At 42.9% G+C, this 18,658-nt stretch overlaps 1 long non-coding RNA gene and 1 pseudogene across 1 annotated transcript in view; both read left to right on the top strand.

Moving 5' to 3' along the window:
• Positions 1-18,658, top strand: part of LOC126252962 (uncharacterized) — a 503,805-nt gene that overhangs the window by 469,954 nt on the left and 15,193 nt on the right. The gene's annotated exons all lie outside the window — the stretch shown is intronic.
• On the top strand, positions 18,366-18,483 carry LOC126253771 (5S ribosomal RNA; annotated as a pseudogene).

The following is an 18,658-nucleotide window of genomic DNA, read 5'->3' as shown; positions in this document are numbered from 1 at the left end:
ATGATGGTTTTCTGTGACCGGAGCCGCTACTATTCGGTCGAGTAGCTCCTCAATTGGCATCACGAGGCAGAGTGCACCCCGAAAAATTGCAACAGCGCATGGTCGCCCGGACGGTCACCCATCCAAATGCTGGCCACGCCCAACAGCACTTAACTTCGGTGAAGCCACTGCGGCAAGGCCGTTGCCAGATGACCTTAAGCGTATTCATTAATTTTTGTCTAGGAACTTTCATAAATGCAGTAGGCCTACACGGAAAGTTATACATATCGATAAAATATTAAATTTTTAAGCTTGTATTGATCAAAACACAGCATTGTTGCAGCACTACGGTTGCTAGCGCGTCATTTGACTCGTTTGACATAGCCTACTACAATTTCCTGTCCTGTACCAGTCTCTTTATATTATTCTTCTTCTTATTCTTCTCTATCCCACATCGACGCTAGGTCGGCAAAATTATTAATGGACTTGGCTCATACGCCTTTCGTGTCGCCACCCCGGAGCTAAATGTAAAAAAAGTGGTTCTGAGGTCATCAGTCCCCTAGAACTTAGAACTACTTAAACCAAACTAACCTAAGGATAACACACACATCCATGCCCGAGGCAGGATTCGAACCTGCGACCGTAGCAGCTGCGTGGTTCCGGACTGAAGAGCCTAGAACCGCTCGGCCACCACGGCCGGCAGCTAAATGTAGATAACACAACTGTCTGCGTGAAGTGCTATTCATGTGAAAGCAACCGAAAGTTTTCTCAGTGTTAGCATGTCGCGTAACTAATGCGGGACTTGGATATCGGGAGATGTAGGAAACCGCCTAAAAGCACATCCAGGCTAGCCGGCACACCAATCCTCACCGCTAATCCAGCGGGCGTATTCCACACGGCACCCCCCACCCCTCCACAATCCCCGTCCCCAAAGGGACACTTCAATACACACTGCTACCCGTACGTGTGTACTAATCTGTTTATCGCAAAGTGGCAAACACACAATACGTCCTCAATCAGTTTTTATATATCCACACCAACATGTCCTATCCACAAACAGCTTTAACGTGTATGCTGGAGGACACTTCAGAAACACTGTCGTTTGCCCACATGCTTATTCCATTCGCGATTGAGGGCCGGAAGGACGACTGCTCATAAGCCTCCGTATGAGTTTCAGTTATTACACTGTTTTCTTCGTGGTCATTTAGGGAAATATACGTGAGAAGAACTTAATTCTTTCGCGACTCATTTGTAACGCACGCTCCCTGAATCTCAACACTAAACCTCTCCATGGCGCACAACGTCCCTCTTCTAGCGGCTGCGACTAAAGTTTTTGGAAATACGCATTACGCAACTGCACTTAATAAAGAATCCCGAGACGAAACGCACCGCTCTTCATTGGATCTTCTCTCTCTTTCGCATATAAATTGGATTTTGCCAAGATTCCAGGTATGTGAACAATGTTGAACAATCGATCAAATGGTTCAAATGGCTCTGAGCACTATGGGACTCAACATCTTAGGTCATAAGTCCCCTAGAACTTAGAACTACTTAAACCTAACTAACCTAAGGACATCACACACACCCATACCCGAGGCAGGATTCGAACCTGCGACCGTAGCAGTCCCGCTAGACCACCGCGGCCGGCAAGAATCGATCGACTGAGCGTTTTGTACTCCCCTTATTTTGTGAATGAATCATGTTTCCTGAAGATCTTTCCAAGGAATCTAAATCTTGAAGCTGCATTTTCCACAAAATATTTTATGTGATAAGGCCACTCCTGGTCGATATGGATGACTATTCCATGGTATTTTACTGTTTACTGTTTCCAGTGCTTTGTAATCGAACAGTACTGGACATTTTCGCCTACATTGTACAATAGGGTATGAAAACAGTAGCGCCCGCCTAACCATCTCGTGCAGTACTCTCGATACTTTTAAGCATTCTACCTGTTAAGAATTTCTAAATCCAGTTAGAAATCTGCTCTGATACTAGGTAAGTTCGTATGTTGGTATTTTGTTCAGTATGCTATCGAAAGCCTTCCCAAAGGCAAAGAACACCTATCAACCTGCATGCTGTTATCTACGGCGCTCTGTATCTCAAGGACGTAAAGACCGATTTCAGTTTCACAACATACCCGTTTGCGAATTCCATGCATATATGCAAACAGGAGACTTTCATTCTCCAAATGGGTCACAATGCTCGAGTTTAAAATATGCAATTCTACAAGACACCGACGTCAGCAATATACACAGACCAATAACAAGTTCATCCGTATGACGGACACGTCTTCAAACTGAGAATGACCTGCACATTTTCGTATCGCTTCACACGCAGCTACGGGCGATAAACAGCTTGTAGGGAAGCAGCCTACTCGCGCCGTATAAAATTCACATCAGTCTTTCCATTGTGTGCCAGCCTAGTCCGCTGTAACTAGCTCTGACGTCATAAATGTTGCACAATACTTTAAAAATCAAGTAAATAACCTGAAACGTTTCTAGCATGTCAGGAGTAATACTAAATCAATATGTGTTGAATATCAGTTCAATAACTTTAACCATTTTCGAAATTTGGACGTTTTTCTGTAAAAATCATTGGCGCAACAGAAAAGAGCTAGAAACTTAAAAATTTATATTTAGATTCCCTTTGCATAATAATTTAGTAGAAACAGTATTCTGGATCTCACAAATTAAAATTTTAGTTGAAATTCATGATTTTCTGGTTTTTGTCTTAAAAATTAAGGAAGCAAGATAGATCAAGTAGGCGAATAAATAAAGATAGGGTGTTTAAATTTAAGTAGAAGGGAGATACGCTATAATCATAAAGATGTGAGAAGTTTCAACTGAATAACTATAAAACTATAGCGATAGCGTATCTCCAAAGGGCAAGTGCAGAGCTAGTCTGCTGCGTGTAGTGTAATTAAATTAATTCTCTCGCCCAAAGTATTTGACTTAGCCCGGTCAGACTTTTATTATGATTACTTACCTGTGTGCTGATTGCACATTTAAATTGAGAGCTTCATCGGCCATCAGCAAAGGAAGCAATGATTTATTCGATAACTTAAAGTGGTGCATTACTAGCCCAGCGGCTAGTCGGGAGAGCGGATTTCATCAGGCGTTCCCTTAGCCTTCCGCACCGCGGCTTTATATGTAAGAACGCTGCGCCAGAAAGGAAGGATCCAGTTCTCTCCAGACGCTGATTAGCGCACCACCTGTGCTGGGAGTCGTGTCGCGTTGGTATCATTGCTATAAACAGCCTCGGATGCCGTAATAAGTTACTAGGGATACCCACAACCATAAAATTGTTTTCGAGTGAAGTGTTAATTCTGGGATGACTTTAATGATCTATCTTCAGTTTGCGTATGTCATATTTTCACGTGCCGCCGCAGAACAGATATTCTACGATTATTTAGCGTGGCGTTTGATGAACATTATCATCAAATTATGGCGAGCATTCACTTAAACATTTAATTTGAACAGTTATAGTTGCATCAGCGCATTAGACTCCGAACTGCTCTGGTAGTTGGATTGTGTGGATTCTTTTTGGTCTGTAACTTTCAGAATATAGTGAACATTTTAGAGAGAACTGTTTTTGATTATGAATCCCAGACAATCTCCTAATTCCTCAGAGCTATAAGCTGTAACTATAAATGTATTTCTCAGATGAAGTGGGTACTAGGAATTCTAATTACAGGCTTCACGTTTTGCTAATCACTTTCTGGCTGCCAATATTGTAGTTAGAGAGCCAGTGTTGAGAACGGCAAACAACAGCATTAAATAAACAAATAATAGGAACAATATAAATTATAACAATTATTCCACCCGCCACCCCACATATGTTGCTAATCGGCTGGGAAAGCATCTTTTCTACATTACATTCAACATTTTATAACAAATATTCCACCCGCTGCCCCACAAGCTGCTATTGAGGTATCAATATCTTTTGTAGAATCTCTGTAAAATCTCACAGGTATATGATCACATATGGATGCATTTTCACTGTTGAGGGATTGAAGTTCATTTTCTACACCGCAATGACAATTTTCTTTTCGGCGTTCTTACGTTGATCGCAGGAATGGGCCGTATTACGATCTTACTCGATGAAAGAATTTCAGAACATCGGGTTCAGTCCAGCATAATCTCTGTCAATTTCAGTTTCAGTGTCAGTATTACCAGTGAGCGACTGAACAGATGATTTAGTAATGTTACAAACTTAACGCAAGACTAAAATTTTTCGAGATTTCGGTCATTTAAGGTGGAAAAATTTTGTTTTTGATTTCTCTGAATGTTTCTTAAATCCGTCTTCTTACTTTCCTTTTGGCTACACTCTGGTTTTGTTTCTCAACAAGGCTTTGTTAAAATCTGTAATGAACATTTCCTTCTTTCAACGCAATTTTCTGAATCACGGCAGGTTTGGTGGTCCTTCACAAACATCATCGGTACCAGAATCCATCTGAAATTTATCCATTTCTGCTCCGTGTTGTCGTCCCAGGAAATTAATACCTGGTACTTATTGCTCAAATAATTTTGCTAAGGAAAAATATTTTGCTGCCTTTCTTAACGTTCCTTGTAAAGCCCATAGTCATTGGTGCTGTAACAGACTCTTTTTTTGTCACTGGTTCTTCCTCCTATGTTAACTAAAGCGGAATAATATGATACGTTACTCGCTAGATGTTCAAAGACCTCGGTCATTAAACGTTAGAACGTTCACTTACATTAGGAACAGAAACTTGACTGAAAGAAAAACTAGTGAAACTACAAATTCAGATTGGAATATACAGGATGGTCACAAACAGTATGAAAAGCTTGTAAGGTTGTTGAAGGGTAGATTCTACTGTGAAATACTTATTATGAAAAAGATTCGATACGTTGCGCCGTTTCCGAGTTAATTAACGCTGAAGTTGGCCCATCAGGACGGTGCGGGCATAAACTCAAGCGGCCCGCCAGAGACGAAGTCCCCAAACCTGTTCTTCATTCGGTTTCCTGAAACGAAACAAGAGAGCGATACAAAAATTGGACGTGGGACTGTATTAAGCATCGAACCCAAGCCAAAGGCTGAGCAGTCTCGTGCGCTACCATCTACTTTATGGGAAAAACTGACACTCATTCTATCAGGCTGACAGCTTGAATTAGGACGCGACGGCGTGACTGGCTAACCTAAACGCTGATTAACTTGGAAACAGCGCAACGTATCGAATCTTTTTTATAACAAGTATTTCACAGTAGAATCTACCCTGCAACACCGTCACAAATTTTCACACTGTTTCTGACCTTCCTGTATGTCCTAAGGATAGTTCCGTCGCCAACGTTGGCGGTGTATTAAGCTTTGTAAAGAATACCATGGTGTCTAGTGATGTTATTCGAACTTTAAATAACCTGAGTGAAGATACACCTCAGAGGTGGATAAACTCGTAATATGGAGTTATTATAGACTATCCGCCTCTGAAGCTGTACTGGCAGAGAGCATGAGAGAAACTTGCAGGATATCGTGAGTAAATGTTGTTATCATTCAACTGAAATAGCAAGTGGCAGCCTGCTTATTTCGCCTTCCTTCCTTCGTCTGTCATCCGTTATTTTGCTACCAAAGTAGTAGCATTTCTTCACGTCGTTTGTTGCGTGGTCCCCTACTATGAGTCACATTCGTTGTTACTCTCATTTGTGGTGCACTTCAGCAATTTCTTCATCCTTTGGTTTACTCTCAATCCACATTTTGTGGTCGGTAGATTGTCTCTCCCATTGAAGAGGTACTCCGTTTCTTCCTCACATTCACGGAGAATATCAGTGACGTGATAAAATCTTATTACTACACAAAAACGTGAATAATAAGCTTCCATTGCCACAGAATTCAGAAGACCATCAGCGCTCCCGGACGCGTGTAGTCGAACAAAACGTGATTTTGCGCAGTACTAGATCTTCTTTCCGTTTATGTAACGTTAACCGTATTGCAGCTTGTGGGCTTCTTTGTCTTGGGAGAAATAAGTTGTACATCTTACCCTCAAGACTGTGTAGTTTGAAAGTCACGTATTAAACAGAACTTGCATTTCACTAGCAGTTTCGTTTTCCTTAGATCGCGAAATCGCTTTTGCATACATTGTGTAATCGGTATCAATAAGTAATGCAAGCTCTATGATCCACATTTTTTGAAGCATTGCTGTAGTTGAGCGTTGATGTTTGGCGGACTCCGCTCCACTACAGCCAATAATGTGTTAGAAGTTTGAAAGTGATTGGCTTGGACCCATGTAGTCGATTCTGTTTAAATTCGCACTTGCGTTCTGGACGCGGCAGCCATGAAGTGCAAGCCGATCGGAGGTGGCAAATGCAGCTGCAGATATGGTGACAAAGTTACAGTTACCTGCAACGGTTGTTGATATACGACATTTCAGTGACGAGATTTTGGTATTTTCACATTTAAACCATATCATTTTTCATGTTGCGTTAGTGATCAGTTGCGACCGTGGTCTGGTATTTAGTCATGTGGTATTGTAGGTCAGTTACAAGGACAGTGAAATGAAAACGATACCCATGAAAAATTAAGTAAACTGTTTGTTATTTCAAAAATAATCGCCATAACTATTAACAGATGTATCCCTCTGTGAGAAAAGTCGGTTAATACCTTCCTGAAAAAGTGTTTACGTTGGCAACGGAACCATGATTGTATCCAGGCGTATACCTCTTCGTCCGAAGCAAATCTACGAGCCCACATGTTGCCAAGTTTGTTTCGAACATGCTTTAGACGTTTCGCTAGGAAGCACTTACACACATACCATACAGATCCGATCTCTCCCAAAGCGGTTTTCATATTTATGGAGCCCTGAAGAAAGACATTCACACATTTGCTTCGCACATAGGGGAGCACGCCTGGGTACAGTCGTAGTTCCGTAGGCAACCGAAAATATTTTTCCATGAATGCACTGACCCTCCTGTCTCACAGTGGAATAAATGTATTAACAGTTACGGGTTTTGATTTTACATAATTAACAGTTTAATTACTTTTTTTCTATCTGTGTCGTTTCCATTTGACTGTTCTTATACTTTCCACGAGTTGGTAGGAGATAACAGGACCGTGTCGTAGTCATTCAATCTAACGCTTTTCCCTCAGTTTCATCTTTCCCTCCCCATTTCAAATTACTTAACGCATTACTTGAAAATATGTATAGGAACATGTTTCTGTGGTTGCTAGAAATTCGATTCATGTACACGTGTATTGTGATGCCCACGTTATGGTTATCTATTGTTTGATTATTTTGAGCTTCATAAAGAGTAACAGTTCAGCTTTACAGTCATGTATGTAAACTCTCTTAGCCATTTATTTATCTATTTATTTACTTTCGAAATCTTGAAGCACACATTATGTGATGCCATCTTGGACACATTTGTTGCCAACATGTTTCTTTGACATTTATTTGATCGTAATTCAGTCATATGCCGTCTCTCTCTCCCACGAATTCGTAATAAATTTCCCTCCTCTGCATGTAGGCCTCTACATGTGAGTCTCTTCGATTGCACCGTGATGGAGATTTAGTGCAGCAGATACTTATAATGATCTTTACATGGAATAATTTATGCAGAAGACGATAGTGAGGTCTTCATATCATGAAATAGTTTGTGAATATTTCGACCGGAAAACAAATGAGTAATCAGTTAATACTCTGAAGTACTTTCAGTGGTAGACCATTTTCAGATTAAATTATTGCGATTACATTCAAGGAAAATCGCACTATATCACCGTGTTTAGCAACAAGCTAACAGTATTTACAACCTCTTATTCTGAGACGCATTTAAGAGTGATTAGTGATTACATACCATTTGATGTTCAGTTACACAAGTAATGTATATGCGTATACATATAACGTTGCGAGGATTTTCTGTATGTGTCTGCAGCAAAGGACTTGGAAGAGCAGTTGAACGGAATGGACAGTGTCTTGAAAGGAGGATATAAGATGAACATCAACAAAAGCAAAACGAGGATAATGGAATGTAGTCAAATTAAGTCGGGTGATGCTGAGGGAATTAGATTAGAAAATGAGACACTTAAAGTAGTAAAGGAGTTTTGCTATTTAGGGAGTAAAATAACTGATGATGGTCTAAGTAGAGAGGATATAAAATGTAGACTGGCAATGGCAAGGAAAGCGTTTCTCAGGAAGAGAAATTTGTTAACATCGAGTATAGATTTAGGTGTCAGGAAGTCGTTTCTGAAAGTATTTGTATGGAGTGTAGCCATGTATGGAAGTGAGACATGGACGATAACTAGTTTGGACAAGAAGAGAATAGAAGCTTTCGAAATGTGGTGCTACAGAAGAATGCTGAAGATAAGGTGGGTAGATCACGTAACTAATGAGGAGGTATTGAATAGGATTGGGGAGAAGAGAAGTTTGTGGCACAACTTGACTAGAGGAAGGGATCGGTTGGTTGGACATGTTTTGAGGCATCAAGGGATCACAAATTTAGCATTGGAGGGCAGCGTGGAGGGTAAAAATCGTAGAGGGAGACCAAGAGATGAATACACTAAGCAGATTCAGAAGGATGTAGGTTGCAGTAGGTACTGGGAGATGAAGAAGCTTGCACAGGATAGAGTAGCATGGAGAGCTGCATCAAACCAGTTTCAGGACTGAAGACCACAACAACAACAACTGCTGCTCTGAATAACTCTTTTACTTATTTCGTAGTCAGATAGTGTTTACAAATTGGTTATTGGGTCATGAACATTCATATAACACAGCATAGCTTTGTAAGTTCGGGCTTAGTCTAACTACTGATGATAGTATCACAAGTTCTAAACAAAGTACACAATTTACAATCCGTACCATTTAGCACGAGCACATATCGACCTACACATTGCTCGACTTCTAAGGCTGCTTCCGAAAACTTCTGGAGCGAATCACCGCATAAAGCTTCTCCATTAGATCTCGATTGGGAAAAAGACCTATAACATGACTGGAATAAATTCGGTAAGGATCTCAGAGTAGCTAAACTACAAAACTGACGGAGATAGTGAGTTACTGATAAACATTTACCGCATAAAATCGATAACGGCTGTTGTTGCTATCCTTAAGAAACTATTAGTAAGACATGCTGAACTGAAGAAACAATTATCTCCAGACGGCGAAGTAATTCGCAGAAACAACATCAGAGACGAAAAGATGGTTTTCGCTTTCCAATCTGGCTTCTCAACTGGCAATACATATCACATGAAAGAAGTAAACTCCAGAAGCATTGTTACCTTTTGCAGTTACTTTAGTTGTGCAAGTAGAGTCTCGTGTGGCGAGAAACATCTGCGATGCAAAATTTATTTCTTAAAATGTAACAGCTGAAACGTGAAAAAGGACAGAACACCCTATCCTCGTATAATGCTCTCTCTGCAACATACGACCCTACCAAAAGAGTATCTACTCGTCCATAAATTTCTGAATCGTTTTACACTACCTATACGTGTATGTGTGAGGGCCGTGACAAACACGTTTAGGACTATGTTCTTTACCATTCGTTATGTCATTTTCTTATGTCTGTTGTTTCTTTACGTGTACGTGTTCTTAATTTAATGCTATATTTTTATGTCACTTGACAGATCCCCAAAGAAAAACCATAATCTGAAAAGATTTAATTTTTCCAGCGCCTGTTTTGATGTACATATACGAAATGAAAATTTCGTGTGATAGTAGTCAGGTCAAAGAACATCGCCGTCGCTGTTGTAAATATGTTCCGGAATTGACAGTAATGAACAATACAGGTACACCTACAATTGGCAACATTTTTCCCCTTACGATATTAATGTAGCACTAACCACAAAGAGCAAACAGCTAAGCAGAGCAGTGGGAAAATGACTTAGCCTACACATTTTATTTGAATATTATTCTATCAATCGACGCTTAGAAAGTTTACCAACAACAATTAAACCATAAACATAAGTGCACTATGAAGGAGGTTAGACAGCGTCATAAGAAAAATCCTGGATGCTGAAACAACCCACAAATGGGGCTGTGGCTGATGAAGCATGCGCTGAATTTTGTTTAAATGTCTATATGAAAAAATGCAGCTGAAAAAGAAAAAGGTCGGCGAGACCACCATAGCGATTAACTCTCAAAGCAGCCACGGGTTTGAAGGTGTATAGGAAACAAAGTAAAATCGTACAACTCTAGTGGAGACCGAATAAAATTTGATAGAAAATTTACAAATTTAGAAATGTAATTTTTGTGCAAAAAATGTCCACTTAAAAGCTGTAACATGTTGTGGCTATTACAATTCGTCGCGTATTTATGAACTGTCAGTAGAAGGTCAGTCACGTTTTCATTTAGTGATAAGCCAGGGTACGCTATAATCTGTCAACCATCCGTAAATACGCATTTTTCACAAGTGAATGTGTCTGTGGTCGTTGTTGTATATCCTTAGATGGACCCATCAGTCTCTTTTAATTCCCACACAGACTATGACCGCATAGATCCTCCATGGCCGTATACACCACGTGATCACCCATGTGTAATACGGAATTGACCAATAAATGTGACGAGAGGCGGACCCATCAGTATAAATGGAGGAGGGAGGTACTGTGTTGTCAGTAGAGGGGCAGTAACATTAGAACGGGTCGAGCTCAGTGACGATGAACGTGGACTAAGCATTAGATATCACCTGAATAACAAATCTGTCGGTGGCATTTGAGCTCTTCTACAGCTGCTCAATTCTAGAGTTTGTGAAGGAACAACCTCAGCTAAATCAAACCAAAGCAGTTAAATCATGCATTGACAGAGACCCTTAGCTATTGCGGAGGGCGGTTGTAAAAAATTGCATTATATGACTGGTGAGTTTCAAAGTGTCCATCTAGCACACTGACCGTGCGTAGAGACTTGAAAAGAATGGGACACTATGGTCCGTCAGCTTCTCGTAAGCTACACATTTCTGCTGTCAGTACTAAGCGACGCTCGAGGTACTGTAAACAGAGAGAAGCCATCGGACAGTGGACGACAGGAAACGGTCACGCTGTACCATGTTGCAATCCGATGCAAGAGTCTGAGTTTGGCGAACGCCTGGAGAACGTTGCCTGGCATAGTGTAGAGCCAACAGTGAAGTATGCAGGAGGTGGTGAAACGGTATGCGAGAGCTTTTAGTTGTTAGGCTGTGGTCCCCTTATTGTGCCAAACAAAACGCCAAATGCGAAAGGATGAGAACGCATTCTATCTTTGTACTGCGTACGGAGAGTAACATTTCTGACACGATAGTTGTTTGTAAAAGCATGACTAAGTATCCTGCCATAAAGCAGCACCATTTTGGAAATTTGTGGAGAGTAACATTGAATTGCACTGGCCTACCCAAAATCCCAATTGAACACCTTTGAGAGTATTGTTACGCCTTCTGCACCACTCGTTAGCAGCAGACACGGTGGCTGCGCCAAAGACTGAGATGGCGTGGAGTTTTACAATTATTTATTGAACTTTCCTTGAAATTTCTCCCTCATCGTCGCTGCCCAGCCCTGCGGATCCCTCTGCCTGGCTGCTACTGCGTAGATTCTCCGACAATGCGCGCAACGCGCGCCTCTGATCGCACTCGGGAGCCTCAGGCCACCAGTGCTCCGCTGAAGCCAGGATGCCCTGTGGTTGAGATGAACTCGTCGCCGTGAGGTCAGCTGCTGTCACCTGCTGCACCAGCGGCTGGGAAGCCGTCAGTCGCGATGTCCGCGAGGTCCTGTCATGGACAGACCACGCGATGTGGGGCCGGGTTGCCATGAAGTCCAGATGTGTCCCTGGCGGCGCCTGTGACCGAGACCGCGCTGCGGCCAGTCCTGCTGGAAGTTCTCGCTGTAGTTAGCTATGGTGCTGTCCGAACTCGGGCCGACCTCCAGAGCTGAAGTTGACATCTGGCGGCGAATGGATGATTCCTAGGAGCTAGAACAGACTTCCAGAATCGTCACCTATGGACACAGACCACGTCCGCCCTCAGATCCAAACTGCTCCCTAATGGCTTCTGCCTGTTGCTGCCTGCGCTCCACTATTTATATGCGACAGGACGACGTTTTTTCCCATCGGTGGTAGCTTTTTGTTATTACTCCCACAGTATATTGCAGCGTAACTTAGCGTGCTGGCCTCACTTCCCGTTAATCAGCACTCCAGGCTTCACTTGGCGCTCGGTCTGTGTACGTCCATGCGTCAGCCTGTTGGTAGACTGCTGCTGTCAGCAAGGCTATCTGTGCGTGCTTACTTCGCAATGCCTCGGTCGCCGGTGTACCTCTGTTTCGCCATTCTCCACTGCATGTGGCCGCAACAGTATTTAGAACGTCTCTCCAGACCCGTTGTCTAACATCACTATTTTCACTGGTTTCAGCACCTGAGAAAGAACTGGCTGCGATTCCTCCACAGTCACTCAGACACTGCACTGAAAATGTCCGTCAGCAGAGTATATCCATCACAAAGGCCAATGGTGGTCATGCCCTTTTTTAGTGCCCACTAATAAGTTCAAATGGTTCAAATGGCTCTTCTGTGGTCATCAGTCCCCTAGAACTTAGAACTACTTAAATCTAACTAACCTAAGGACACCACACACATCCATGCTCGAGGCAGAATTCGAACCTGCGACCGCAGCGGTCGCGTGGTTCCATACTGAAGCGCTAGAACCGCTTGGCCACTCCGGCCGGCCACTAATAAGTGTGCGGATATTTTTTATGAGGTAGCGTACAGTAATTTTGTATTAGAGGAACGGCAGCCCGCACAGAGCTCCCGCTGTAGACGAATACTTTCTCTAGCAAACGATTTCACGAGTTAAGTTTCTATTAGGATCTCGTGATCTGAATTTATAGAGCTTGCTTGGAATGCTGTCGAAGTTTATTGTCCGTAGCCTTCGATAGGAATGTAATTCACATCTTATGGTGCCCATAGAAGTCCTTTTAGGAGTAAGCTGCTCTTCATGTTGCCGCATCTTGATCCATTTCTAACTGACACGCAGATGTTTTCCGAGGAGATCAGAAGATCCAGCACAATTATTTTTGGGTTCCTATGTACATGTACTTTACTTGTCTCCATTGTTTGTTCTGCATCTTAGCTAATTTTTACCACAATGAATACTTCGTTTTTTTTTCAGTCATCGGTTGTTTTAGTTTTCCTGAACTCAGTGCGATTCAGTCTGAAGCAGAAACTTCGCTACTTGGTTTTTCCTCTTTGAATTGCATTTGAGCTCCATTTTAATGCGGTCGCTCTATGTTAAACCGAGTTCACGCATCGTGACTTTAATGTTCCAACGAAATTTCAAGGCGGATAGATTATTCTGAAATACAGAGGCACAAAGTCGTTTGCATACACGATATTTCGTTACTCGACTTCCTGTACAGCTGTTATGGATACCTTCTGCGCATGTATAAGAGGCGGTCAAAAGGTTTCAGTTTCAGGGTGTTGCTGCTGCGGATATGCCAAATGGCGCGACTTCGATGCAGGTATATGAACACCGACATGTAGACAAGGAATTAGTGTGGCATTCGTGCCATTACAAAGTGCGTGCGGTAAATGTGGAAACGCGAACTATGGAGACGTTATTACCAAATACGTCCAAAAGGGCCAATGTGCTGTTATTCTTTTCTTGGCTGCCAAAGGACAAACACCGATAGGCATCCACCGGAGAATGAAGAGTATGTATGGGCCGCCATGTCTGTTGAAAATCACAGTCGTGGAATGGTGCGGCATGTTCTGAGCTGGTCGCGGCTCGACATAAGACGTCTGCCGATCTGGGAAGCCAGCCTCATCCATTACCAACAAGTGGGGGACACTCGAGCACCTGCAGTATGGTCCTGATCACTTCCCAGGTATTACAGTGCCTTTGGTTCCTTAAAAAAGACCTTGAACCCTGAAGTGTTGCAGACTGCAGTCGGACGAGGGCATGCAGCAGGCAGTTACGGGCTTCTTCACGCAGCGGGACATGGGGTTTTACCAAAAGTGTATCTTCAACCTTGGGCATCGCTGAGATGTCTGCCTCAGTGGCCATTATGATTTTGCCTGATTCGCATATAGATTCCGGACTCTAATGCCTTCGAACAGAGACTTTCTGATCTCCCCTTATAGTTAAAAAACGATTGAGAACTCCGAATGGAAACCTAAATGGCTAATTATCATCTTTCGTAGATTTTCTCTGATTCGAATATTAACCGACAGCAGTTTGGTACAACAGTGACTAAAATGGTAGAATCTATTTGATTTCTGGCTTTCACTGTTCAGAAAGAGACGCACAAAAATACGTAAATATTACGTTGTTCCACATTCCGTCATAATAAATGATTTTCATAAACGTATTCAGACTCTATTAAATTTAAAGATATTGTCATTGGTTAAAGAATAAATATTGATTATTGCGCAGTATTTTCTGGCTGCAAGAATTTCTGCCTTCGTAAGTACCGATAAAATATTAATTCGTGAAGAATGACTGAATTTGTGAAAGAAATATCTTTGACAGCAATGCCAATGAATCATTTTATTTCATCAGTCTTACTAGTAGAAGTAGCTCTTTATCCATACAAAAATCAAGAAAACAAAAGTAGGTAAACTTAAAAATACAGGTAGGTGTTTATAAACTGGTACTGACTTCGAAGTTTCATAAAGAATTTAGAAAAAGAATGTCATTTGACTTAAACATCTATTGTCTTCTCAACTGAAGTAATGTTCTCCACGGGACGATTCGGTTTGCTTCTTCCAACACCGCCCTCGCAGATGTAATTCGTTAAAAACAGTATCAACTATTACATATGAAATGCGGGTGGTTTTAACTATCACTTAATCCACTCAAATTGTACATATGGTTGTCAGCAGTCACTTTTGCCATTAAAGCTTAAATTAGATGTTTTCATCACATATCTTCATGTCTCTCCCTACAGCGACGAGAACGTGACTGCGTACACACATTTCGCCGCGCAGCCCAGTTACTGAGCCCAGCTCAGGAGATGCGCTACCGTTCTGGCACAGGGACTGTTGGCGTAGGGCCGCTCTAGGACCTGTTGCCTATGCATTACGATGGCGTAACAGGTGGCGATAGCCGGGTCAGGTGACGACCTAGTCTCTGCAGCTTGTTTTCTCTTTGCACAGAAGGTCTGCGTAACAGATCGCACCAAGCGATTAAGCTCTTTTCCGCGGTAAAAAGCAGCTTTTCGTCCAAAAAATCCAGTAAAAAAGGCTGACTCATATTGTGCTTCCCCTGTAGTCTCTTGCTGGCGAACTATGGTAGTTAGTTTTCTTGATATACTTTTTCTTTGACTACGCCTCTACAGTATGTCATTATTGACCATGCTTAATCAAATTGTCAGTATTTTCTGTGGTAGGTGTAAACATTTTCGGGATCTGCATCAATTTCTCATGTGTCTGCGGTCTTTTGGACAAACCCTTCGATTAAAATGTAAACTACACCGACGGAAAGAGAATCGCAACGCCAAGGAGTTGTTGTTCAACATAAATTAAAAGATGGTAGGCGTGTTTCTACATCTGAAAGATGAACGCTATTAAAATATCATACCAGTCGTATAAGAGTGACGCTAGTAGTGACGCTATGAGGATGCATATCAGGTTTTGCTTTAAACAGACACTGTACATCGCAGGTTCGAATCCTGCCTCGGGCATGGATGTTTGTGATGTCCTTAGGTTAGTTAGGTTTAATTAGTTCTAAGTTCTAGGGGACTGATGACCTCAGAAGTTAAGTCCCATAGTGCTCAGAGCCATTTGAACCACACTGTACAGTCGTGAGCGCTAGTTACCTTTGAGACTGGACGTAGCGTGTTGATGTTAGTCAAGAAAGCCCTTAAGGTGACAAAGACGCCATCATCAACACCTCACCGAGTAGACGTGCAATAGAGCTATAAAAAGCAGGATGTTCCTTCTGCGATACTGCAGAAATACTTGGCAGGAATGTAGCAACTTACCTCATTGCTAGCACCGATGTTCACGAGAATGTTCGACCGCAAGGCTACGGACCGCCAGATGGCACTACCGAGTGGGAAGACCATCGTGTTTGGCGTATGACTCTGGGGCTTCGAACTGTATCTGCAGCAGCAATTGGAGCACCAGTTGGTACCACAGCGAGACAACGAACTGCTCAAATCGTTTTCTCCAAGGACAGCTCCGAGCCAGACGTCCTGTAGCATGCATTCCATTAACCGCAAACCGCCGCCGTTTGCGACTTCAGAGCTGTCAAGAGAGAGCTCATTGGAGGGCAGGGGGAGGCCTGTTGGGTTTTATGATGAAATCTGGTTCTGCCACGGCGCTGGTGATGGTCTTCCGTTCGTTAGGATGAGGCCACTTGAGGGCCGTGACCATCCTGTCTGTGTGCCAGACACACTGGAGTTATGGTCCGGGATGCGATTTCGTTTAACAGCAGGAACACTCTCCTGGTTATCCCACGCATCCTGATTGCAATTCTGTACGTCAATCTGGTGATTTGACATGTTGTGCTGCCGTTCAAGTACAGCATTTCAGGGGGTATTTCCCAACAGGAAAACGCTCGCCCACATACCGCTGTTACAACCTATCACGCTCTACAGAGTGTCAGCATGTTTCCTTGGCCTCCTCAATCACCAGATCCGTCTGCACTCCAGCATATGTGGGATATCATCGGAGGACAACTCCAGCGTATCCATAAACAGCACTGAGCGTCCCTGTATTGACCGTCCAGATGCAACAGGTACGGAACTGCGCCCCACAAACTGACTTCCAGCAGCTGTACACACAATGCAAACAAGTTTGCATGCTTCTGGCGGCAACACCTGTTATTACTGTACCGTGAGATCACAGAAGTTAAGCGCTGTCGGGCGTAGTCGGCACTTGGATGGGTGACCATCCAGGCCGCCATGCGCTGTTGCCATTTTTCGTGGTTCCCTTAGCCTCGTGATGCCAATTGAGGAGCTACTCGACCGAACAGTAGCGTCTTCGGTCAAGAATACCATCATACGACCGGGAGAGCGGTGTGCTGACCCCACGCCCCTCCTATCCGCATCCTCCACCGAGGATGGTCCAGGTAGGCTACTCATGGCCTGAAGACGGAGTGGTTTTTTTTTTTTACGTTAATTAATTTCTGGTGTATTTTTTCCCCGTCAGTGTATATTAATACAAACATTAGATTTACAACGAGGACTAAGGGGAACCAGTGACTTCCGTTTCTGAATGGAGAATAAACGTGATGGTACTATGGAATATGAATTCCATATGAAGCGCAGCGATACGAACCACTATCTTTCAGGGAATCCGTGCCACCGTCTATGGCAGCGATACCCGGCACTGACGGCGCTGGTAGGTTGCAGACGCTCGTACTTTATGTGACGGTTGCGTGAATTTACCTCAAAACATTGTGAATTTTAACAACATAAAATAGACAGTTATGTCGTATTGTTTTTCTGTCTCGTTACTGCGCAACTATTGTGCTTGTCAGATCGAGCAAGTTTGTATCTAATTGTAAGCGAAATTAATTTTTGCATTACGTTAAATAATGACTTCTTATTCATCGCCTCGCCGGGAAGTTTAAATTAATAATAATAACGAAATGGTCGATTACTCTGGTGGCGTATGACAATGGGAGGATTTTGAAAATCTCGCGTGGCGTGCATGTGCTGTACGTTAGGGGGATTTTGTAGGCCAGTTTGAAGTTTTTTCCCGGATTGGTAGACCGCAAATACCCCATATGAAATAGTTTGTATCTACTTCCCCTGTACCACTGTGATACGTTCTAGATAGTTATTGTCTATACCTTGTATATGCAGGGCAAATCTAAACTCCACTGAGAAACTTTTCCAACTTGTTCAGGAATGCCTTCTGAGTATTTTGGTATAAGGAGTTTGTTACAGAGTTTTTGCGTTTCATTTGGTTTCTTGTACCAGTCCTCTTGGTACTGGAATGAAAATTTTGTGTCTTCTTTCCGTTCGCTTAAGGAACTTGCTGTTGACAGTATTAACGTTCTCTTTAACTCGCCGCCCTCAAGTTAGCATTCTGTATTACTCGGTTCTGTCTAGTGTTCTCTTTTTCAGAGGTATTAGTCTTGTGTTAACAGTGATACACAGCAGTACTATAGACAGGTTTACTTATGAAGAGTAGGCCGATATGCACCTAGTTTATGGTTCACTGAGTGCAGTGGAAGAGCGGCACGACGACGCCATGCTGACTTGTTTTCGTAACGATGGCAACCATAACACTGTGCTTTTGCATCTGTCTGAGGGGCTTGCATTACGTTATGTTTCGTGTTTCATGGTTTGGTGACGGCATAATAACAGGCTTCTTCACTGTTGTGAAGGTATTTTCACGGCGAACTGTGACTAAATCCTAATTACATTATTTATAACGTGCAGCCAGACTCCGTACAACCCTTGCACCAATATATTCAGGAGATATCCTTGAATAATCTCTGAAAGTTTGTCAGTGGCGTTCTGGCTAACCATGTATGCATAATGCCAACGGCCTTGCCGCAGTGGTAAAACCGGTTCCCATCAGATCACCGAAGTTAAGCGCTGCTGGGCTGGACTAGCACTTGGATGGGTGACCATCCGGTCTGCCGGGCGATGTTGTCAAACCGGGTTCACTCACTCCTTGTGAGGCAAACTGAGGAGCTACTTGATCGAGAAACAGTGGCTCAGGTATCGTAAACTGACATATTGCAGGGAGAGCGGTGTGCTGACCACATGCCCCTCCATATCCTCATCCAGTGACACCTGTGGGCTGCGGATGACACGGCGGCCGTTCGGA

This window comes from Schistocerca nitens, chromosome 4 (assembly GCF_023898315.1).
Source record: "Schistocerca nitens isolate TAMUIC-IGC-003100 chromosome 4, iqSchNite1.1, whole genome shotgun sequence".
Taxonomy (NCBI): Eukaryota; Metazoa; Arthropoda; class Insecta; order Orthoptera; family Acrididae; genus Schistocerca; species Schistocerca nitens.
Note: the sequence above shows the minus strand (reverse complement) of the source record. Positions and strands in the feature narration are given on the sequence as shown.